At 34.0% G+C, this 26,387-nt stretch overlaps 1 long non-coding RNA gene and 1 other non-coding gene across 2 annotated transcripts in view; one reads left to right on the top strand and one right to left on the bottom strand.

Annotated features, from left to right (window-relative positions):
* LOC120614447 (uncharacterized) overlaps positions 1 to 26,387 on the top strand; it is a 50,072-nt gene that overhangs the window by 8,752 nt on the left and 14,933 nt on the right. The window lies entirely within an intron of this gene.
* LOC120614518 (5S ribosomal RNA) lies at positions 15,849 to 15,967 on the bottom strand. The gene has a single exon (XR_005656000.1). It is a non-coding gene; the product is annotated as a 5S ribosomal RNA (ribosomal RNA).

The following is a 26,387-nucleotide window of genomic DNA, read 5'->3' as shown; positions in this document are numbered from 1 at the left end:
TGATTATGGTGTATGATCTTTTTAATGTATTGCTGAACCAGTTTGCTATTATTTTGTTGAGAATTTTTTGCACTATGTTCATCGGGGATATTGGCTTATAATTTTTTTTTTGTAATATCTTTGTTCGGTTTGGAATCAGGACATGGTGGCTGCATAGAAGAGCTTGGGAGCCTTCCTTTCTCTTGAAATTTTTGGAATAGTTTAAGAATAGTTGTTTATTACTTGAAAGCTTGGTAAAATTCACCTGTGAAACCATCTGGTCCAGAACATTTTTTAGTTGGGATTTTTTTTTTTTTTTTTGATTACTGATTCGATTTTATTAGTAGTAATTGGTCGGTTCTGATTTTCTGTTTTTTCTTGATTTAGTTGTGGAAAATTGTATGTTTCTAGGAATGTATCCATTTCTTCCAGATTGTCCAATTTGTTGGCATGTAATTGCTCATAACATTTTCTTACAATTCTTCTTTTTCTGTGAAGTCAGTTGTCACTCCCCTTTCATTTTTGATTTTATTTGGGTCCTGTGGTTTTTTTTCTTGATGAATCTAGTTAAAAGTTTATCAATTTTGTTTATCTGTTCAAAGAACCAGCTCTTGGTTTTACTGATCTTTTATATTGTTTTTTTTTTTTTCATTTATTGTGTCTTTTCTTATACTCATTTGGGCCTTGATGGCTGTTCTTTTTCTAGTTTCTTTAGATGTAAAGTTAGGTTCCTTATTTGAGATTTTTCTTTTTCCTTGAGCTAGGCTAGTATTGCTACGAATTTCCATCTTAGAGCTGCTTCCGCTGTGTCCTATAGATTTGGGGTGATTGTGTTTATATTTTCATTTGTCTGAAGGTATTTTTTGATATCTTCCTCGGTCTCATTGTTAACCCATTCATTGTTTAATAGCATGTTATTTCGCCTTCATGTGTTTGTGTTTTTTCTTTTAGTTTTTTTCTTGTCATTGATTTCTCGATTTTACACCATAGGGCCAGAGAAGACTCTTGATATAATTTCAGTCTTTTTAAATTTACTGAGATTTCTTTCGTAGCCTAATATATGCTCTATCTTGGAAAATGTTTCATGTGAACTTGAGAAGAATGTATAATCTGCTGCTTTGGGGTGAAACACTCTAAAAATATCAATTAAATCTATCTTTTCTAGTGTGCATTTAAGGCTGCTGTTTCCTTTTTTGATTTTCTGTCTGGAATATCTGTCTATTGGTGTCAATGAGGTGTTAAAGTCCTGTACTATGACTATATTACTGTCGATCTCTCCCTTTACATTAATCAGTATTGCTTTATGTATTTAGGTGCTCCTACGTTGGGTGCATAAATGTTTACTAGGGTTATATCCTCTTTTGGATTGATTCCTTTATTATTATGTAATGTCTTTCTTTGACTCTTACTTATAACCTTTGTTTTAAAGTCTACTTTGTCTGATCCAAGTATTGCTATCCCAGCTTCTTTTTTTTAATTTCCATTTTCATGAAATACTTTTTTCATCCCTTTACTTTCAGTCTGTGTGCATCTTTTGATCTGAAGTGGGTCTGTCGTAGACAGATTATGTATAGGTCTTATTTTCTTGTCCATTCAGCTACCCTATGTCTTGTAATTGAAGCAATTAATCCATTTGCATTTAAAGTGATTATTGAGAGGTACATAGTTATTCTCAATTTATCATTCACATGTATGTTATTTTTTTTTCTTTCCCTTCTTCTTCTTAAAGAAGATCCTTCAACATTTCTTGTAATACTGGCATGACGATAGTGAATTCCTTTAGCTTTTTCCTGTCTAGGAAGCTCTATATTTCACCTTCAACTTTAATTAATAGCCTTACTGGGTAGTGTAATATTGGTTGTAATCTTGCTTTTCATCACTTTGAATATTTCTTGTGAATCCCTTCTGGTTTTCAAAGTTTCTATTGAGAAATCAGCTGACAGTCTTATGGGAGCACCTTTGTAAGTAATTAGCTGCCTTTCTCTTGATGTTTTTAGGATTCTCTCTTTATCTTTAACCTTTGGCATTTTAATTATGATGTGTCTTTGTGTGAGTCTATTTGAGTTCATCTTGTTTGGGACTCTTTGTGTTTTCTGGGCTTGCATATCTATTCCTTTACTAGGTTGGGGAAGTTATCAGTCATTATTTCCTTAGATTCTCAATCCCTCAGCTTTCTTCTTTATCCAGTTCCCCTATCATGTGAATGTTGCTATGCCTGATGTTATCTCAAAGATCCCTTTAACTATTCTCTTCGTTATTATTATTATTTCCTTTTTGCTGTTCTGATAGGATGTTTTCTGCTACATTATCTTCTAAATTGCCGATTTGATCCTCTGCTCATCCAATCCGCTGTGATTCCTTTCAGTGTATTATTCATTCAGTTATTATATTCTTCATTTCTTACGGTTTTTATTTTACAGTTTTTTTTTACAGTTTTTTACAGGTTTTTTTATTTGTTTGTTTGTTTGTTTATGCTTACTATCTCTTTGTTGAAGTTCTCACTGAGTTCATCTGTTCTTCTCCTATGTTCACTAAGCAACCTTATAACCAATGTTTTGAACTCTATGTCTGGTAGATTGCTTGCCTCCATTTTATTTAATTCCTTTTCTGGATTTTTTCTCCTGTTCTTTCATTTGGAACAGTGTTTCTTTGTTATCTCATTTCAGTTGCCTCTCTGTGTCCATATTTATGTATTGGGTAGATCTACTAAATCTCCCATCCTTGGCCAAGTAGCCTTAATGTGTGGTAGGTGTCCTATATGTCCCAGTGACTCAGTCTCCCTGATCACCTATGCCAAGTGCTCCAGCAGTGACACTTGTATGATTGTGTGTGCCCTCCAATTGTAGTTGAGCCATGATTGTTGTTGGCATATCAGTGACTGGGATTGACTCTCATGAGCATTGGCCATGCCCGCAACATGTGAGCTGATGTGTGAGGGCTGACCCATGGACTGGGGTTCACCCTAGCTGGCTTGCGTGCTTGTTGAGACCACTTGTAGGGTTAATCATGTGGTGCTCTGTTGAGGTCCAGTGCCAGACTCCAGATGTGTTGGTACTGGAGCCCTTTGGGAAGGGCTCCCATGAAAGGCAAGGTCAGCCACTGCCTGTGACTGGCCCAGGGCTACCTGATAAGATCTACAAAGCTATCTGTGGTTGGTCGCTGCCTGTACTGGACCTGAAAACATGTGAGAAAGGCCGCGAGGCAAATAGAAGCTGACTGCCACCAGTATTGGGTTTGGGGTATCTCAGCAAAAGTCCCCAACCACGCCCAGGCTTGAGGCTGCCTGGGGGCTGCTCATAAGGTTCAGCAGCTGAATAAGAGCTGGGTGAGATGAAGTCTCAGGTAGTCACCAGGGTGTGGCAAGTGGTGTTCCCCAGGTTAGTGCAAATTCAGATTTGTTGCCATCGCTGAACTTATGGCCACTCTCAAGTCTGAGCTCACACCAAGGCCAGCCACTGCCTACCTCGTGCCCACAGACCCCTGAGATTTGTTCAAGAAGTACAGCAGCTCAAGCTAGCTAGGGCTTGTTGACACCACTGAAAGTGTCTCCCGAGGTTCCAAGTGAAGACTTGTTGATTGCTGCCAAAGGAAACTCTTGCTGAGAGCATGGGGTGAGGCTGGTGGCCCAGTAACAAAATTGCTACAGGCAATTTGAGAGTTGGGTGGGGTGGGGTCTCAGGAAATCTCCTGGGGAAGCAAGCAGACCTCACAGCCAATGTAGAGTCAATTTCAGCCATATGAGGGAGAGCTCAACAGGTAAGATTTCCCCTCCCACCTCCAGGATGCAGGGAAGGAGGGCTCAACAAAGAGACAATGGTGGCTGTCCCTCCAGCCCTTGCGTAGAAGCCACAGAACTTGGTTTTTCCATGTATGTCTTTGGCACCTTCCAAGCTGCTTTCCCTCCACCGGAGCCCAGGGTGAGTGCCTGTGAGAGACTGAGTTTTTGTGCAGGCCCTTTAAGGGGACATCTGATTTTTCAGCTGCCTTCTGTTTCACCCTGACTACCAGAATTCCCACTGATTTTCAGTCAGGTTTTGTAGGGACTTCTCTTCCTGGCACCAGAATCTTGGGCCAGGGAGTCCCAGTGTGGGGCTGGAGTCCTCACCCCTTTTGGAGGCAGGGCCTGCAGCCAAAATATCCCTCTGGATGTTCAACCATCACACATGGGTGTAGGATCAGCCTGTTTCACATCTCCACACCTCCTACTAGTCTCTTTACATCCCCAGTTACAGGAGTTCCGTTTAGCCAGTCTTCAGATCATTCTCCAAGTTAATTATTTAATAATGAGTTACAATTTTAATATGGTCACAGAAGGAAGCATGTACAGTATTTACCTACCCCACCATCTTAAGTACATTACATTTTAATTTGATGTTTTTCATTCATATATCCTTGACTTCACAAAAGAAATTGCTCATCATAAGACATTATTAACTATGTCATTAAAATTAGAAAGAGCAAATATTTAACTATGTTTTTATGACTAATATTTCAACCATTTCGCAAATCTGATTTAGATATTTTGTTTATTGTTTTAGTTCTAATAGAGAATAGTTACTTGAATTGATATATCATATTAGTTGCTGAAAACAATGCTTTATAAGATTTAATAAATCATGCCTAACACTAAAAATTATGCTTTTTGTACTATTTTTTTAATTTTAGATTGTTGTTTTTAAGTTCCAATATCTACCTGCAATTCTATATGTAAAATGTTATAATAGTGCTAGGAATATACACACATTATCTAGTTTTTTTTTTTTATTTTCCATCAAAATTACAAATGGAGCAATTCCAACATATTTAAATCTTATTAAATGTTCATATAGATACTCATTTTTTATTTCTCTCTTTTTTCCAATGAAAATAACTCTCATTGAGATGACATATGTGTGTAAAATACAGACAGAGGGCTAAACAATGAAAATAACTCCTGAATTTAAGATGGAATTTACTGCACAAGCATGATATGAGGATGAGGAAGAGAAGGAGAAGTATAGTTTAAGAAGAGAAGGAGAAGGAGAAGAAGAATAGCTAAAGAAAGAAGAAGAAGAAGAAATAGCCAGCTGAAGAAGAAGAAGAAGAAGAAGAAGAAAGAAGAAGACAGCTGAGAGGAGGAGGGAGGAGGAGTGGAGAGGGAGGAGAGGAGAGGAGAGGAGAGGACAACACCCATATGAGGAGGAAGAAGGAGGAAGCTAAGATAAAGAAGAGGAAGAAGAAGAAGAAGAAGAAGGAGGAGGAGGAGGAGGAGGAGGAGGAGGAGAAGATCATCATACTGTTAGGAGATACTGTTTATTGCTTTTTAATTCTATTTCTTTTTTTAAAAAATTTCACTAATTCATCCTGCTATTAATATGTTATTCAGGCTCTACACCCATTGGATAATGCTGGCATTTCAAACTCTCAAGACAAAGGTATGTGCCAGCTAAATAAAATATATTCTAGTAAATATACACTTACAGCCACAATCATCCTGCTTATTATGCCTCTAATATTTGATTCCTATTTTCTGAATCAAAGTATGATTCAAAATTTCAAGGAAAATACAAATAACAGATAATCTTGCTAAAAAATATGATTAAGGATAAATGTATTATTACCTCAATTACAGTTATACATAAAGGAAAAATAGTAGAGATAACGGAAAGATATTAGAAATAAGTAAGATATAAGATACAGTAAATTTTATAAACAGTATAAAATGTATTTCCATAAGAGTTATTGTATTTTGTCCAGAACTTATATGATCATAGTTACATTTTTTAATTATCAATTTAAATCGCACTTTTTATGTTTTTCTTTAAGATGAATATAAACGGTTTAATGTATTAACTATAATGTGACATTTTGCAAAAGATGTTTTTAATGCAATATAAAAAGCTGTCAAAACTAATAAGATGATTTTTTTTTGCTAAATATTTTATTTGTATTATTTATTAAATCCCCTTCATAATCCTATGAGGTAGACACTAATATAGTCTGCCTTACACTGACAAAAATTTTGAAGTTTAGATTAGGGGCCTTCTCCATCTTGTTAATTGCTGTATCTCTGTTATCTATTAATGCAACCAGCTTTTAGAAAACTGATGAATATTTAAATTCAACCGCAAATATTAAAAAAAAACAAATATAATAAGGCATCATTCTACAGATATAACAGTGAATAAAATAAAATCTGCTTTCTTAGATCTATTCTGGTGGGAGGGATAGACAAAAAAGCTATTGATGAAAAGTATCATAAAGAAAATAAAAAACAGGTTAAAAAAACAGAAAATGAATGAATGAATAAATAAATTAATAAATAAATGAAAATGATCTGTATACTATAGTGGTTGGAGAGACAGTTCTCTGGATCTCTTGCAGTCTTATACATTTTGCAGAATGTGACTGCAATTCCCTAACCATTAGGCCACCTCTCATGTTTGTTTCTCAAGGTTTGGAGATGAGGTAATATCTCTCCCCAATCTTGGACAAAGAGCAGGCTTGCTAACAGATTGCTATAAAGGTCGTGATTCCCCAAACTCAGTGCTTCTCAACTGTGATGCAAACCAGCTGCTTCCATAGCCTCCATCAGGGTTTATCATGCTGCCCCTATGAGACTTGGGCAAGGAGAACCAGTGCAAATATGCTGACACTTATGTCCCTTTTTGTGTCATGCGTAAAATATTTGTTTTTACCCTGTGAACCCTATGACTTCTGCTGGTACCCATGGAACAATCACAGGCTAACTTAGCTTGTAAGGACAGTGAAATGAAACCCTAGGCTTAAGGGCACAGCTCAAGAGCTGGCGACCGGCAGATTTTCTGTCACTGCTGCCCTTTAGGGGAATTGAACTTCCTTAAGGAACTGATTGTAGCTCCTGAAATATTCTTTAAAACTCTCTGCAAGTGTATTGCCATATGACTGAGAGCACTTTAAAATGTTCTTCTAAATTCCTAATTAGGAAGATTCCCAATTAAGGAATTCATTGAGTGGGCAAATTTCCAATCAGGAGTTATATTATGTTTTAGTTTTTTGGCCTGAAAAGAGAAATGGTCAGAGATGCAATTGTACACTGAGTTGTGGGCTGTGACTAATGGTTTGGCTGGAAAGCTAGGGGTTTGGATATCAGTGGAAAAGAGAAAATATCATCCTTTTCTGGGGAAAAGCTTAGTAAGTTTTTGATTGTATGCCAGATAATTCTATCTTGTAATTCGAAGTATTACTTTGTTATTTATGTTTGGACATTATGTGCTCTTTAAAGAAACATGTATGAGTGCCAAACTGACAAGAAATGAATGGCGACAAATGTACAGTATGTCAAAATGGCTTGAGTAAACTGTGTTCTCCAGATTTTCCTTTCTAATCTGTCTGGGTAGAATAGATACAAGATATTCTCTTGTGACAGTTGGAAAACAAAAGAGAATCAGCAGCCATTTTGTGGCATAGGCACACCTCCCAGTTACTCAAATGAACACTAGTCAAGATATTTTTCTGAAGAGAAAATCAATTGACTCTAAGTTAGATTATCCTGGGTGTACCTGATTTACTTAGTTGTAAATTCTTAAAATTCTTAAAAGTGAGATCGAGCACTCCTTAGAGACAAAGAGAGACTCCCACCTGTTCTAACAGCTTTGGCCCATATCCCTGTGATTCTGGTCTGATTATGACCTTTCCAATCTTGGACGTGGACTTGCTGAGTCAACATCTACATTTGAGTTGTTGAACACTCATCCACTAGTTAGTTCTGTTATCAAACCAAAGTTTGATATCAAAGTGATTACAGAATAACAGAATCTTAAGGATGTGTTCATTTAAAGTTTGGGGATTTTTGGGAATTGGTTTTCCAAAGTAGTTTCTAGTGGTAAAGAGAGCATTGATAGTCCATAGTGGGATACGATAAAGTGGTTACTCAAAATATTGCCTTTAGATTGCTGTAACTGATTACCCATAGAAGATGAGGCTCTTGTAAGGCTTATGGCCGAGGGTCTAGAGGTCCACGATGAGAGACGTCAAAGAGACTTGAAACAGTATAGATGCTTTTCTGTTGGATTTTAGGAAGCAACCTGTGATGTTGTGGAGAGTGATGCCGGGAATAATGGCAGGGAATGATAGGCAGCCTCTTGGATCCGAGGACCTCAGTTCCACAATCATAAAGAGTTAAATTCTGCCAACGATTTTTGAGCTTGGAAGTAAACTCCTCAGGTGAGATCACGGTCCTTTCCAAAAATCTTGATTTCACCCTGGTGAGACCCTGAGCAGAGGACTCACCAAACTTGTACTTGGACCCTTGACCGAAAGAAACTGTGAGATAATAAATTTGTATTATTTTTCTTTTAAGCTGCTAAGTTTGGGTTAATTTATGCACTAATAGAAAACTAATATGAAGAATGATATCTAGATATATTATTTAGATATCATATGCACTATTAGAGCAATCGTATACTGCAAGTCTATATAGCAAAACATATATATGCATGTGATATGTGTATATTAGCAGAGAAAGACCGAATATACACCACTCATATTTTCTCAGCCTGGCCAAACCAGGAAATTGCATTTCCTAATCTCATGTAGTTACATGGAGGCTATGTGGCTGGGTTCTGTCTAATAGAATATAAGCAGAAGTCATATAGATGCAATATCCGGTCCTGGCCATAAAATGTCTTTGGAGATATACCAAGTTCTCTCCTGCCAGGGAGGAATAACAAATTGTAACGGCCCCATTACACTGGGTTTCCATTTGTTCAATAACTCTCAATAATGCAATCTCAGCCACAAAGAACTGGGGTTTGAGGAAAGTACATTTTCATCATGTTAAGCCACAAAGACTTGAAATTGTTACAGCAGCTAGTTCTAACTTATGCAGTCGACTACAGTATATATATAGTCACCTGAAAGACAATATGTTACCTTGTACAAAATCTGAGTGCGAAAGCTAAGAACAAATACAGCTATTTCATTTGCTAGGTATGTGACTTTGGTCAGAGTATTATACAGTTACAAAAAAAATGAGTATGCCAGAACATTTCATTCTCTTCCTCTTCCTCGCCCTTCCTCTCTCCTCACCCCCTTTCTTTCTTTCTTTTCCTCTGTTTCTCTCCTTTTCTCCTCCTTTCATACTTTGTTCCATTTTTATTTAAGTCCACATAATTTTTACAGATTTATCTTAAAGTCCATCAACTCTTCTCAGCCATGTTACAGTTTTTTTTTATTTGCAGAATTACCATTTAACTTTATATCAAATTTATATCTCTTTGTTGCCATTTATCATTTTATTGCTATTTTTATTTCCCTGTTAGTTCCATCATTAATGTCACATCTTATTACTTTTTTTTCTCAGTGCACTTTTTTATACTTTATCATATCTTTTTTTTATTTTTAGTTTTGTTTTGGAAACAAAACATCCTGTAATGGAGAGCAGAGAATGAGATGAAATTTAAAAAAGTATAAATGTAATTCAGATACCGTTACATTTATCTATTTAAAATGTACAATTTAGTGATTTCTGTTAGAATCATAGGTCGTTCAACCATCACTGCTATAAAATTCCAGAACATTTTTATCACTATAAAAGAAACTACTATACCCATTAGTAATCACTCACCATTCCCTCCTTTCCCCTGCCTCTAGAAATCAATATTCAACTTTCTTCTATTGATTTGCCTATTCTATAAGTAGAATAATGGAACTTGTGTCATTTTGTGACTAGAATAATGTTTGCAAGGCTTATCCATGTTGAGGTATCTGTGAAGACTTCATTTCTTTTTATGGATGAATATTCCATAGTATAGATAGATCACATTTTTTTATCTACTAGACCATTTATAAGCACTCGGATTGTTTCAACTTTTTAGCTAATATGCATTATGCTTTCATGAACACATGTAAATTTTTCTTGTATGCAATACGCACTTGTATAAAAGCATGTAGACATGTTTTCAGTTCTGGTTCATATGGAAACTTTATGTTTAACTTTTTGAGGAACTATTTTCCAAAGCAGTTTTTCCTTTTCATATTCCCATTAGGAGTATTTGAGAGTTCCAGTTTTTCCACATTCTTGCCAATATTTATCATCTATGTTTTTTTTTAATTTAACTATTCTGGTGGATGTGTGGTAGCATTATTACATAGTGGTTTTAAATTACATTTTATCAGTGACTACTGAGCACCTTTTCAAGTGCTTGCTAGCCATTTGTAAACCTTCTTTGGAAAAACTATTCAAATCCGGTGTCCAGTTTTAAATCCAGTTATGTATTTTATTGTTGAGTTTTAAAATTTGAAAAAAATATATTCAAGATACTAGATGCTTACTCTTATAGATATATAATTTCCAAATATTTTAATGCATTGTGCAAATTGTCTTTTCATTTTCTTGACAATTTTTTGAAGAGTTTTAATTAAGTCCACTCTATTTTACCTTTAATCGTTGTGCTGAATGTGTCATGTATAAGAAAATGTTTAGTAATCAAACACAAAAATTACACTTATGTTTTCTTCTGCTGATGAGTTTAGCACTTATGTTTAGATCATTGAATCATTTTGAATTAATGATTGTATATGCTGTAAGATGAGGGTCCAATTTTTTATATTCTTTTTTCTTTTATTTATTTATGATTTTATCAGAGCAACGTTTGTTGAAAAGACTATTTTATATTCTTCTCCCATTGAATAGTATTGGCACCTGGTCAAAAATCATTGACCATAAATCTATAGGTTAGTTTCTGGAGTCTCCATTTCACACTATTGATGTCCATGTCTATTCCTACGCCAGTACCACACATTCTTGATCAGCATAACTTTATAACAGGTTGTGAAATCAAAATGTGTGAGTCCTTTACGCATGTGCTTCTGTCTTAAGCTTCTTTTGTACATTCTTACATGACTGACTTTTGCCTAGATTTACCATCTTTTTAGTATTTTGTGCCATTTTGTGTCAGACACCATACCTACATTATCTTCCTAGGCTGCATTCAAGGATTTAAGGAATGTAATATTTATTAGTGCCTTGGTAGGACGGTAGTTAATAGATCATTTTGCAAGTAGATGACAGACTAAAATCTCATGTTCTCTTGATGTCAAAAGCAGATAGTTTCCCCTACTCTATCACGATTTTTCTCTGCAACATAATTTATTTTCATCTATATATTAAAAAAAAAATCTTTCAGTGCGTTGCCACTATGTTTAATAAGTTTTATTTCTCCCTTAGATAAAATGTCGATAAGATTGGGAATTAGTGGACAGACAGGCACCACAAAACAAAAGATGCCCTACCGATAGAGATTTTTTTTTTCAATTCGAGATATAATTGATTTATAACATGTGTAACTTTGAGGTGTACGACATGTTGATTTGATATATTTATATGTTGCACTGTGATTGCCACTGTAGCATTAGCTAGCAGAGCTATCATGTCACATAATTCTTTTTGTAATGAGAATAATTCAGACCTATCTAGTCTCTCAGTAACTTTGAAGTGTATAATGTAATATTATTGACTATAATTAGTAAGCTGTGTATTAGATCTCTCAAACTAATTTATCTACTAGTTGCAAGCTCGCACCCTTAAATATACCCCTCAATTCCCCCAACCACAGCCCCTGGTAACCACATTTCTACTCACATTTTTATGAGTTCAGCTTTATTAGATTCTATATATAAGTGATATCATACAGTATTTATTTTTGATTTATATATATTTGAATATGCTATCTATATCTGTATCTATAACTATATTTACATATCTATTTATCTATCTACCTATCATCATTTCATTCATTTACTTGTTGGTGGATACTTGGATTGTTTCTGTATCTTGACTACTGAGAATAATGCTACAATAAATATAATTGGTATATAACAAATAATTGGTTTTACAACTTTGAAATTTTATTTAGTCCTTATTGTCATCTGGGTTGTCACTTATATATTTACAACCAATTTTCCTTGCTATATGATTTCATCCTTTTGTTAAGTAGTTACACTTTAGGAAAATGTCCTCATAAGCCTAGGTATGCGATGTTGCCTTCTTGAAGCCAAGCTCTGTTAGGTAGAGTTTTAAGTACAAAGGTCTCGGCTCACACTGCTTATTTAATTTCACCATGTACTTGCAGATTAGCAATTACTAATAGCTTCTTTAGGGTATTAAAAACTAAGATTTTTCCATCAAAGAGTTTACTTCAGAAAAGAATCAATATATGTTATGATCTTATCATTTGGTTTGAATGACAGAACCATATAAACAAATGAAAAACAGCAATTAATCAATATTCATAGTCCCACCATAAGAAAGTTTAGCTACTTTAATAATTAATGTTTATCACAATTTATTATCACTTTTTAGCACTCCAAATTAAAAGACTGAAAATCTGTGTAGTTATGTTCTGGAAATTGAGTGGCTTCCAGTATATCACAGTAAGAAACATTAAATTCTAGAAACGTTTTCAAGTCTACTCTTTTATTCCACCTTATATAAAAGAATATTTAAATTTCCCAAATGAGGTAATGAGAATAAGATGCAACCATTCAAACAGCTGTGTTTTAAGACGGCACGTCTTTTGCAAAAGAGATGTTCTAAAGACATACATTGAAATAAGGTAAAATCTTAAGACAATCAGAGACATGGGGGAGCTTAGTTAGAGAATACATTTCAGAAAAAAAAAATGTTGGCTCAGATGCAACAAAACACATCTTGAGTTTTAATTTTGGATTAGGATTTAGACTTAGATCAGACTGCTATTGCAAAAATCACCCACCGAGTGAATACTACTCTGTGTGCTCCGCAATCACCACCATCCCACAAAGTGCGGAAAGGCACTTTTTTTTTTAGATTATTGAACTTTCATTTTTTCACACCTCCTTCACATGCAGCTGGAGTGGCTTAAAGTCTCAGTAATAAGTTTGATTCATTGCTGCTGCTATGTAGACTTGGTTTTCATATTTTTAGGTTTTTACTAACAGGGATAAAACATATTAAGAGTTCATATATTTCAGAAGGTATTTTACAGTATTATTGATTATTTTAAATATTTATTTTTATTAAAATGTTCTTGGGAGTAAGAATGATCGAGCAATGCATTATACTGTGCATATTACTTAAGTGTGTGTGTGGCGTGTGTGTGTGTCTTCCTATTTTAAATTCAATGTTACATAAATATATATATAGTCCTATGTTGCATTATATTATATATGCATTATATAATAATGGCGAATAATGGTATATATACGTATAAGTATGTATCAATGCCTTATATATGTGTCTGTGTGTCTAATTGTGCATAATTTAAACTCCCATGGTATTGAATTAACTTAAATTTACATATTGTAGTGCATAAAATATGAATCCAATATATTAATTTCTACCGCAGTCAGATACAAGTCTATATCTAGATATACAGATAGAAACATATGAATTAACTCAGTAAAGAATAAAAATAATTTTTATTTTGTATCACAACTATTAACCCTGTATCTATTTAATATTTGTCAAGGCTAAGATTGAACAAAATAATAAAGGTACACAATTAATGATTATATTTTTTCTCTTCCATAAATACACTTACTAATATAGATATTTTGTGTCTTCAGGAAGCATTTATAATTTATTTTCTTTGAATCATTGTGACTACAGACTTTCTTAGCTAACAATGTCATTTAAACATTGAATTTTCATTCCTGCTTTAGTACAAATATTGAAAATAAAGCTGTACTAGGAAAGTAATGCTTTTAACTATGTAATTTAGGAAGTTACTAACTTCATTGTTGATTACAAGTAAGCTAAAATGTTTTGTTATGTTAACATTTATGAGCTAGTTTACGTTAGGACATTTTCTATAATCTATAACTTCTACCATGTATATAGGTATATGAATTCTCTTACACACATATTCATGTATCAACGTGTGTTCCAGTCACCTCACAAAGGTGGGATGAAACACCACCACACAAAATAGGTTCAAATGGCAGAAATGATGATGTCACCCATGCACCAGGAAGGTATAAAGAGAATTGTCACTCACATATGAGGTTTCCTGGGGAGACTGGGCAGGCTCCTAAGCTGGTCTGAAAATGATTCCAGAGAGCAGGGAGAGGCAACTGGCTGTGGTTCTTATTATCCTTGAAGGGCGGGCTGACCTCACAGTTCCCACATGGACAGGGGCTTGCATAGTTTTAAATTCCCACTGGTGCTAAAGGAAGTAGCACCTAGACTCTCTTATCAGCTTGCCTAAATGTAGAAAAGAGGGAGCAGGAGGCCAGAGCTTGAAGTCCATCAGCAGCGAAAAATCATAAATGGAGTCAGACTCTATTACGATGTGATACAAACAAACTACCTGCAATGAAGTATTATTTACCAAAACAAGAGAGCTTATTTTACTTAACTACAAATAACATGATCTAAAGTAGTTGATTCAAAATACATAGATATAGTCTTCATAATGAGTAATATAGGATAATTTATGACTTCCATGCATTATATTTTAAGCAAATTTAGTTGAAAAGCTCTGTCTATCACTGTAAGACTCTGTTTTTAACATAGACAATATGTCTGTCTTGTTCTCTGCCAGTCTGCTTGGCATTTTCCAATTTTCTTAAGCATCTCTGAATTTTGTCTTTAAGAACTAAAATTTCATTATTCCAGTTCTTACAGGGTATCACCATCAAATGGATTTTCACTCTTATCTATGTGGCTTCCTTTCAAAACAGATGGTAACACCATGTACATTTTCTCTTCAATCTAAAATTATTTTTCCTGTCTTTTCATGTCTTTCATAGACCTTCTAATAGGATAAAAAATTGCTTTACCTGATGGATATTCACAGTGATGTTTCTGCTTCTTCAGTATATGTCAAATGTATCTTCTGGGCAATGTAAAAAATAGAAACATAAAAACAAAAATGTTAAACAAGATATTGGGATTACTTTTCTTTAATCATGAGTTTTTTCTTTTTTAATTTTCAAAATATATTTATGCAATTAATCCCCCCTTAATTAGGCTGTTGAAATATAGATTATAGAATTGATATTTTTATAAACCCATAAAAACTATAATAATTATAATTTTAATGAATCTGAACAAATGATTTATAATAACATTAGCTGCTAAATTAGTTAAAACTGTCAAAAGGCACGCTCAGAGATAATTATGCCATACTCTTATTTCTGTGAAGTTACATTTCTCAGATATACTTCCTTCATGACTTATATACCCATTTACACTTCAGAAAAAAAAGTCAGGAATATATTATTCATTTGGACCCTGTATTGTTAATATTAGTAATTCTAAAATTTTCTTTCTCAACTCTTTACCCTAATTCTCTTTAAGTAGTATGAGAGAACTAATTAATAATGTTTAGAGTAGGAACGGTATCACCAAATAACCTTTTGCTCCTTTCCTCAAGGAGAAGATGAATGGACAAGATGTAGAACAGACCGAAATAAGCAAGTGAATACTTATAATTTTCTAAACGAAGGGATTGCAAAACAATATTTTGTGTGAATGCTGGGGGAGAATAACACTAAGGGAATGGTCCTAAATTTACATGTAGAATAAGTGGATTGCATGGATATTTGAGATTGGAGAGAACTGGTTAAGGTTATTAATATGAAGATGGGTTCTGCTAACCAATGTATTAAACCAGTCTATGCAGATCAATTATTTGGTAATCAGAATCATAGCAGGAAAATTCTCAATACCATATATGCTAAATTGAAGGCTCCTCATTCATCCTTTCCATTTCACTCCAATCCTCCTAAAGAGAAACTCTAACAGACATGTTGGATGAAATGGATATGATGTCAAACCAAACCTAAATATTTCCATAATTCGTTACTTTATTATTATCATGAAAGAGAGAAGTTTTGTTGTTGTTGTTGTTATTGTTGTTTTTTTACGCCTATAGCACCTGGTCTTCCTAGGTGGTCTCCCATCCAAATACTAACCAGGCCCAACCCTGCTTAGCTTCCGAGATCAGACAAGATCGGGCATGTTCAGGGTGGCATGGCCGTAGACAGAGAGGGTAGTTTTAAGAGCTTAATAAGTCAGTAAAAGAAATGAAGATATAACAAATGTATTTATTTTTCTTCATTTTCTTTTCTATTAATAGAGCACCACTTTAAATGAGAATATTGAAAGAATTTCAGTTTTAAAACATAAAGTCTCTGCCTGGAGAGACCATTAAAGTAGATATTTAGCAATTTTTCTTCTAAGAACACTCTTTCTCTTCAATTTGTCCATTTCATCAGTATATTTTCCAAGGAGCTAATGGCTTCACATACACAATCCATCCTGTGACTTAAGTTGACTGGTCCAGGGATAAGCACTTCATGAGAGGCTGGGACATTCATTTGTTCTACTTGGATTTTTAGAATATAATTTCTATAGTATTTTTCCCAATGTCCTTCTGAGGTATATAATTGGGAAGTGATTGAAAATTATTTTTCTGACATGTCCTCAAAGTCAAAGATAAATGAGAGCAAGGATTAGTTCAGAAGTTTGCAAATAATGATAATTACAAAAATAAAGATATGTATTGAGAGCAGGGGGAAAATAGAAAAATCTAACCAGACTTATTTAATGGGAAATTGTTGATGAGGTTTATTGTAATTATTGTAATTATTTTGGCTAAATCATAAAAGATGTGTAGTCTTTTGCTGAAGGGACAAGACAGGGCAGAGAGAAGACTATTTGCCAATACAGGAAAGTTTGATAAAATACTGTATATTCATAAGTAGTTTAGTATTGCTGGAGCAAGAAATGTGTTCAAAGAAGTGATAAGAACTGAAGCCAGATAGGTAAGTAGCTACGCCATTATAAGTGGACTTTGCGGTGGACAAAAATATTGTAACATTTACCTTGAATGTTATATGGCATACACAAAATAGCATTTTACAGCTGTGGATTGGAAATTATAAAACCACAAACTGAGAGACTGGAAATGAGGTTTTTGAAATATTCTAGAAAGAGATAATATTTCTTTAAATAAGAAAGTGACTTGGGGATAGAGAGGAAGATGGAAAATTAGAAACGATTAGAAAGTTATTATTAGGAGGCCTTATTACTTGTTTGCATGTGTGAAATTAGAGTATAAGACATCATAGTTGGTATAATATCTGTGAATTTGGTGCTAAGATTTTACAAGACCATGTGGTTTCCATCCATGAGTTCAGGATTGCATACACTGAAGGTGAGAAATCTCTAGAGCTTCCAGATGGGGTGTAATGTACTCATCTCTCGCTCATAACATTCGTTAGAAACTTGTAACAGCTCAAACTGTAGCAACCTTGCCACACTGACATTTGTAGCTAGATAACTTTTTATAATGGGGGAATGTCCTATGTATTATATTTAGCAGCATCCCTGGCCCACTAGATGCCAGTAACTCCCCGTTCTAGTTGTGACATCCAAAAATGTCTGTAAACATTGCCATATGTCCCCATCCATTGCAAAATGCCCCCTTTAGGAAGGGAAAAAATCATCTCTGGTTGGGAACCACTGAGCTAGAGTAACAGCATAATTCTAAGGCACGTGAGTAATTGCCATGTGGTGACTAGAGAATAAAGCACATGGCAGAACTCTGAAAAGAATAGCATTGAATGATAAACAGTCAGTCTGTTCAAGCACTGTGACAGGATACCATTAACTAGGTGGGTTGTAAACTGCAGAAATGTGTTGCTCATGGTTCTGGAGGCTGGAAGTCCTAGATCAGGATGGTCACGTTCTGGTGAGGTCTGGGTCACTGACTGCTGATTTCTCCTTGTATCCTTCATGAGGAAAGGGTCAGGGGGCTTTCCATGGTCTCTTTTATAAGAGCACTAACCCCATTCATGAGGGCTCCACCTTATAAGGTCATCACCTCCCAAAGTCCCCACCTCCAAATATCATAACTTTGGGAATTTCATTTCAACATATGAATTTGTAGGGGATGCAAACATTTGGGCTATCACACAGAGGGAAAGAAAGGTGACTGAGAAAGCACAGAGAGTCAAGTGTGAGGCAGTTGAAGACAAAGTGATAAGACAAAGTGATAAGACCAAAATCAAAGGTGAAGCAAGTCCGCAGGAGACCAAAAGAGAATTATGTAAGTGTTAGGTTAGAGATACAACCCTTTGAAGAAAGCTTTTTAATAAAAGTGTAATTTAAAAAGTGTTATGCTCATGTCTTTCAGTATCTCGTCATGGTGATGAGATTTCATGTGAGGAGGTAACCACTATTTCATAGGAGGAAATCTTTTTAGGAATCCCATGATCATTTTTATAGCATTGAAAGGCTTCATTTAGAATGTCAGCTACTCCTACTGACATTATCATATCCTAAAAAATGTCTGCCCTATAAGAATAATGCCAATTAATAATATACTCAGAAATAAGTGGGGGAATTCATGAACAGCTTCAGTAAACATTTAGATGGTATATAAAAATAAATGTTCTTTTAATGTCGAATTAAATTTTAAAGAGCAGATAACTACAATAGAAGAATATAGCTGTAAATATTTCAGGTCTCCATTTTATATTATAAAGGCATGGCTTTGAATATTTATATTTTATTTAGTAGAATTGATCAAAGTAAATGTCTCACAAATCCAGAAATATTTCAGTATAACAAACACATTAAGAACCACTTCAATGTCCATTGTGCGCTATGCTTAAAGGAATCAATTTTATTATTTTAAGATAATGACAGAAAAAAAGATTTTCTGAATAAACTATCAGAAAAAGACGAAATTGTTTATACATCTTTAGCACCGCTGTTCATAGGGGACAGTGGAGCAATGTGAATATAAGAACTTGTCATAAAATTATATCCTCTGATTTGGAAAAAGAGTGGCATCAATAAAGGGTTTGGAAATGCCCTGCTCATTTGGCACCAAGCAGGTCACGAATCAAAGATTTTTCCTTAGGCTGTTTAATCCTACCTAGAACCCTCACTGTTAGATGTCAAAGTATATTTCTATTCCAAATTGTCTAGTTCTCCACATGTTTGGCTTCAGTCTGCTGTTAGCATTGGTGGTGATTGGGGGGAAATATATTATATATAATTGTACATCAGCTGCCAATGAAATATGTGACTATCTCATGTGAACATGTGTCTAGTTACATTTGTGATAAATGATCTGCCATTTTAATTATCCTTTGCTATGGAAGGGAAGAAGCCACATCTTTAGTTTTGTTTGTAAGTATTATATAACATTAAATATGCGTCCAGCATTATTTAAGTACCGTTTAGAATAAAAAAGTAGTATATAAGTTAGTTTCTATACTGAAATAATATCATTTTCTGAGACATCTAATGGCTTTTAAACCCAAATGAGAATTTTACTTTCTTATAGTCTGCTTTCCTGTTCTAACATCATTTGGATGATTTGTCCTTAATTGGGGGGATTTTTAGGATTGTATTGATTCATTATATGACATCAGATTTAAATCATGGAAATTTAAATCATAGAAAAATCCACAGAAGCTAAGATTGGGATGTTAACTGGACTAGGTGTGTACAATACATTCAGGCAAGTAGGAGATTATGACAAGTATGTACTTACTAAAAATAAATAAATAAATAAAATGGAGAATATGAGAATGACTGTTTCATGCCACATACCAATACTTAAGGTATATTAAAGTGATTATAGAAATAGATTTTATGTTCATTTTAAATTTTCATTTTGGGTATGGGTGAGGCTGAGCAGTTTTAGATGTTAATTAATGATTATATGGTTTTTCTCTTTACATTCTTTGCCTATTATCTTTTTTCCCCCCTTTGGAGATATTGGTATTTCCATCATTTCTCTGAGAACCAGTAAATTAAATAGCCAAATCAGAAAAAACTAAAAATAGTTTTCAAATGAGGATACTACATAAGCGAAGGACAATACAAGGAATGGGCATTAAGCACTAATTGGAGAGTGATGACATCGGTCCGACTAGAATGAAAAATGTGCATTGATAGAGAAGGCAATTAGTTGGAAAAGGAAAGTAAAATTTAAAAACTCTTTAAAAAAAAAGGGGGAAAGTTTTCCAGATAAGTCAGATAAGGTTTCCAGAATATTAGAGCTATCAAAAAAATTTATAATAGAAAAAGCGATCTAAGGATGGCAGTCTATTGATAAGCAAAGCGGTTTGGAAAAGCAGAAATTATGGACTGGGAATCCAGTTAAAGAGATAACTACTGCTATAAATCAAGGTAAAGGTTGTTAAGGCCTAGTATAGTGTGGTAAACTTAGTAATGGCCACCTAAACACATACCCTCATCCTAATCTGTGGAACTCATAAATGTTATCTTATATGAATAATAAAAAATATATATATATATATATATATATACACACACACACACGAATGTTAGGGATCTTCAGATATTGAGATTATCTTGGATTTTCTGTGTGTGGCCTAAATGCAATCATATAATCCTAATAAGAGAGAGAGAGGGGGAGATTTCTCTTAAGATTCTCTTAAGAGAAGGCAATGCGATCAAAGACACAGAGATTGGAGTGATGTATTCACAAACCAAGTAACGCCATCAACTTCTAGAATCTAGAAAAGACAAAGAATGATTCTCCCCTAGAGCCTCTAAAAAAAACTACAACTCTGCTGACACCTGATTTTAGTTCAGCGAAACTTATTTTGATCTTTCAGTGTCTAGAACTATAAGAACAAGTCTGTTATTTAAGATACCATGTGTGAGGTAATTTGTTAAAGTCATTTTAGGAAAGTAATACCAGTGAGGTGTTATTTAATCATTTATTCAGAAACAATGTTCTCAATCCTTTATTTCAACCATGACATTAGGTAATATTAAAGCATTTAAGAGCAGACACCTTGAAATATCTCAGATATTTTTAAATTCCAACATACAACCTATCTTTGAAACTTTAGGCATGATATTTAATGTCTCTAAACATTAGTTTTCTCTTTTTTAAAGGACATACTGATCCTTAGCTCATAGAATGAACATATGTGAAAAGTAAGTTAGAAAGCATACATAAAATACGCTGAGAGTATAAATGTGCCATAGACAGTAATATAATTATTGTATTACTTTATATCTAGTTTCACTTCTAGACTCTTAATTTCCTGTAGACAAAACTTTGCCATATTGCTTTCTTTATTCTATGTACGTACCTCATAGCTGATGTTCAGCACATTCATTTTTAAGTACATAAGTGGATAGATAGATGGATGAATAGGGAGAGTGAGTAATAATTTTTTTTTTCAAAATTTGGTGACTAATATCAGGTGGAAGATAAATATTGTATTTTTCAAATTTTGCTTTACTTCAAAAGGTCACTCACTAATGGTAATTTAAGAAAAAAAGCTTTAAATGATATCTAAAATTACCCATAGGGAAAATTAAAATTGAATTCTTCAGATTTACTTAGTTCTGTGAATGATGAAAGTATAAAGCGAGAGATATAATAATATTCATATAGAGGGCCTGCTAGCAGATGTATATAGAATTATTTTGGTCACGTAAGAAATGTAGAAATAATTATAAAAACATATACCCAAATCATCTTGTCTTTAACACCATTTCAAATGATATTTTGCTGTGTTTATAATGATTAGATTTGTTTCTCGAAAATTACCAGATGCTCGTAACATTAAGGTTATTCAATGTTTATTCTGTGTTACGGAGGCCATGCGTCAATTTTAATTTTCTGTTTCTTCTTTAAGCTTTCACTTGCACTTGATACATTTTCCATCTACTGTTAGGTTTCTAATTAGCAAATGTTTGTCAATAGTGTGGATAACATGTCCTCACACAGCAGAGATAGCTTGGTGGCTCTCTTAAGCACATTCCCGACATGCCACACTGTGTGTAGGCTTCATGCGGCACATTCGCTGGGTTACCACAGCCTTCCTTGTTTGGGTTATTTTATTTTAGATTTACCGATACTGTTGTGAAGCACTGCCCTGTCTTTTTGTATCACCTGTCCCCGAATTACTATGCAGTAAGTGTTATTTTATCATCCTGGGTGAAAATGTTGTTAAAATCAAATGCAACTGTTTTGAGCCGTTATAAGCAACAATCAATAACGATCACAAGCAGAAGTGAAAGGGATGAAGAAGGTAATAACACCGCTATATTGCAAACAATTCAGATAGTTACTTGATCACTACCTTCATCATCACCATATTTCTTTGCTTCATTCCCATACTCAATTATTCACATATATGTGTGGCATGTGTTTCCTGCTTTAAAGTGGCTAACATAGATAGAAGTGAATATCTGAAAATGGAATGCATTTTTATAGTCATATTACTTTTTATTCAAATAGTACACATTGGAATTATTTCTAAATTTGATTAATCTTCCTGAGAAAGGATGATTATATGCAGTCTTATATGTAAGTTTATACAAAAGATTACAATCCCTATGGAAAATTCCTTGTAAATTATGGATTATGTAAAATTAGCAATGTCCATAATAAAAAAAAAAATCAGCAGTGTCCATAATAAAAAAAAAAAAACTGATTGTAGCTTTACTAAAAGTTATTAAATTCTTGTGAAATACAATCTCAGCCATGCGTTATCGAAGAAAATAGAAACTTGATTGCCAATTATAAGCAGTTTAATTCATAAAGAATGAATCATTCTGCGTTCTATCATTTAGAGTTTTTGTAACATATTCCTATTAGGGAAATTAACACTAACTACTTCTCTCAGCCACTCAAAATAAGCACTTTCATAACATTAAAGTAAATTCCTTTATGTGGCTTCAACCTCATTTTTAAATCTGCCTGAGTCATTTGTTTGAACTGAAATAAAGTCATTTCAAAAGAACATTGTCACAAGATCAATATCTTTGGAATGATGCTTTGGCTGTGACCGAGCATTTTCGTAGAATCAGAGTCATTATCTGGTGATAGGATGCCAGATCTGCTGACAATTACTTTCAGTTTTAAGCATCACCGTAATAATTTCTGCTGTTTTTTCTTATTAAATATTACATTAATGCTTTTGACATGTGAAATTCTGTTAGTATGTCTTCATTGAATTATTTAAAGAAATATGTATCCTCAATATTATTTCCCTGCTCGATTTCATACAATCAAATGCATCAAAGTCTTTATCAGTTATATAATAAGAGAATCATCAATATAAGATGTTTCTTGAGCACCAATTACATGAGTTCATAATCTAGACAGAGAGAACACAGTCTGGGACACTTCAGTCCCTGATGTCACTGTCCAGACTTCAAGGGGATGAAGTCCATGTGAATTTTAACTAAACGTTACTACTCTTGAATCTGCTTTGTGACTCAGTTTTTCATCAGTCTGACTCTCCTTGCCCATGTTCACTGGAGTGCCAGCGGTATGTTTGGACATCTCTATCTCTGTGATGTAGCCTGAAATCCTAAGCCTAACTCTGATCTTGTACTCAAATAGTTTTGTTATGAGATTGGTGATACTTAGCCTTTGGGGAAAAAAATGCAGGCCTCTTAAACCTCTTCTTTCTTTGCTTCAGGATTTTCACTCATATTCTTGGTCATGTCCGTCCAGTTCAGGGCCTGTCTTCTCACTTGCATCCTCTTTCCCTCTGTATCATCTGGAATTTCCATTCCATTACAAACAAAGATTCCATTCTTATTCTCTTCATAGAAATGTCTCTCTCCTTCCTTGCTTCATTCAAAATTGTCTCTCTCCCACTCTTTCTGCAGACTCGTCAATGAGAAACTGTGCTTTTCCCATATTCTACCTAATAATGACCCAATAAGTGGAATGAGCTTACTATTATGTTCAGACGACTACTTCTCAATTCACGTAGAATAAACTCTGGTCCTTTGGGATTTATGCAATCTCATTCTATCACTTTCATGATGTATTGTCCTTGACATCTTTTAACTTCCAGGATCAATTCTCTACATTCATTGAGAAGATAGGTTAAAAAGGATTTCTGTTTTATTCCTACCACTAAGTATGTGATTGCCTAGGATCATTTTAAAATCCATCTAGAATACTAATTAAAATACAAAGGGAGAAGTTCCTTGGCTTCATTAAATTTAGTTGTTTTCACTTTATAGCAATGATCACACCTTTTCAAGACAAATAGCTATATCACTTTGAAAACACTAAAATCTATTAGCCAAACATTTAATGTAATTTCTTGTCTTTAGTGCTTTTCTTTCTTCATGACTGAAAACAGCTGTGTTTGACCTTCTCAGAGTCTTTGTTCTCTTATTCATTTTTGTCAGTGTCCAGACAGCCTCACCTTGTACTTATATAAGGTCTGAGTATCACGGACCCAATATGCAAACACATACATTAAGTTTTACATAAGAGAATGAGAGAAACAAAGTCAAGGAAGACAGTAGACCTGTCTCTAATAGGTTCACGGGATCATGGGCAGATTGGGAGAGAATATTTTCTTGAGAAGTAAATTGACAAAATAGGTAGATATTTGTGTTAGGATGGATAAAGTAAGAAAACGGAAAAAGTATTTCAGACATGTGCTTTATAACGGAACTAGGTTAAAAAGTTTATGAAGGGGCTAAACTGGCAAAAACTTCATGGTGGATGCTGAAGGAATAGACAAAAGAGGTGTAATAACATCTGATCTGGAGGTTGCTTGTAACTTTCAGCTGGAGCTCACCAGATCACACTTCCTACTTAACTAGGAACATTGACCCTTTCTAGGCTTGAAATACCAAAGATGTTTTTGGCACCTATTCTATTGGAAATAGAATTAAGACACTTCCCTTTCCTCTTGATTTTTAATCTCCCAACAGAGCCTCAAATCAGCAGAACCTAATATGAATCCATCATACAAAGGAGAAACGTGGCTTACAGATTTCTCAGCTCATCACTACAAAATTTAGCATGGAGGGGCATGTATAGGGCTTACTAGACACAGATAAATAAACAGCATGTCTTGATTGTGAAAACTAGTAGAGGCCAGATAAGAAATTAGAAATTTATTTGTATGTCTTACAAAGTTTTTCAAAGTTTATCTGAATTCTTCCCTCTCTTTTTAAATTTCCTAACAAAATCATTCCTATTGTAAGCGGTACCTTCTCTTATATAGGCACTATTTTTTACACAGGAATCAATGCAACTGTGATTGGTAATTGCTACTTTTATATGGCACAGCATCTTGAGTACTCATACCTTAAAATTCTTGAAACATTCACACCAAAGTCATGACAAATAGGCCCTGAAGGGAACAGCCTCTGCTTTAGATAAACAAAATTGTGTAAAGCAACCTAATTTTACTGAATTATTTTTCTGGAAAATCATCTTGTTACATATGAATGAACAACTTTATGACAGTATTAGAAATCACGCTGAGAGTTTAGAACCTGGAGATTTTGCTTAATCCTGGGTATGAGAAAATAACAATCTTGTCATCTCATTGTTATTGTACCAAATTTATTTGAATATTCCCTTTGATATCATTGGCATGAGAAAGATAATAATAAAACTCTCTTTAAAGTTTTAATTAGTCCACTAATTTAATATAACCACTTAGTTTTATAGAATTAGTGGAAGTAAAATAGATATCTCTTTGCACCCCTTTGTCATTTACTTCATTACATTAATCTATCTTATTCACTCTTAATGTTTAATATATTCTATTTTCATTGAATAATAAGAGAACCAAATACCATTAGTGTCACCAGTCATGCAATATAAACAATGTACATATATAATCTTACATATTTCAAAACTATATGTTAATTTCTTGAATTTTAGAGGCAAAAAAGCTAAATGTCTTTTATATATGTTGTTGACATTTCTCCTAGCTAGCATATGATCTTATTATTTTTTTTAGTAGAAATAATAGACTTACACAGATCAATCTAATCTCTAGTCCTTTACTATCAAGAGAGGACATTTTCTCTGAAAAGATTGGCTCGGTTCCTGGGGAAAAGGAGGAAACCACACAAATCAATTAAAGTATATGAAAAAGCATCAAAAATAGCTTCATTCAGAACTTTTCCTATAACAGAGTACTTGAAGTACCAGAGTTCTCACTGATTCATGGATTGTTTCTCATTTATTCTTATTCCAGGAACTTTGCTGAGAGAACCAGACCTGAAACTACACCAGAAACTCTTGCTTTGCAAGAAATATTTTTTAAATCTCACTCAAGGATCAGAACTGCAGTCTATTATATTCACCACTAGCCACATGTGGCAATTTAAATTAAACAAAACTAAATAAAATTAAAAATTCATTTGCATAAGCCCCATGACATATGCTTCCTAGTCATCTTTGACTAGTGATGATTATTAGGATAAAATTTATGAACATTCCATCATCATTAGTAGTTCTGTTTGACAATACTGATCTAGAACAAGATAAAAGGAAAAAAATGGTAGTTCCATTGTGATCCCAGGTACTCATTGGATTTTTTTTTCCATAAAATAGGTAATAAAAATGTTTTAAAATAAAAAAGATAGACTATACTTTCAGTACCTACCTAAAGGTAAGCTA

The sequence above is a fragment of the Pteropus medius genome, unplaced genomic scaffold (assembly GCF_902729225.1).
Source record: "Pteropus medius unplaced genomic scaffold, Ma_sr-lr_union100, whole genome shotgun sequence".
In the NCBI taxonomy this organism is placed as follows: Eukaryota; Metazoa; Chordata; class Mammalia; order Chiroptera; family Pteropodidae; genus Pteropus; species Pteropus medius.
This window is presented reverse-complemented; position numbering and strand designations above follow the sequence as displayed.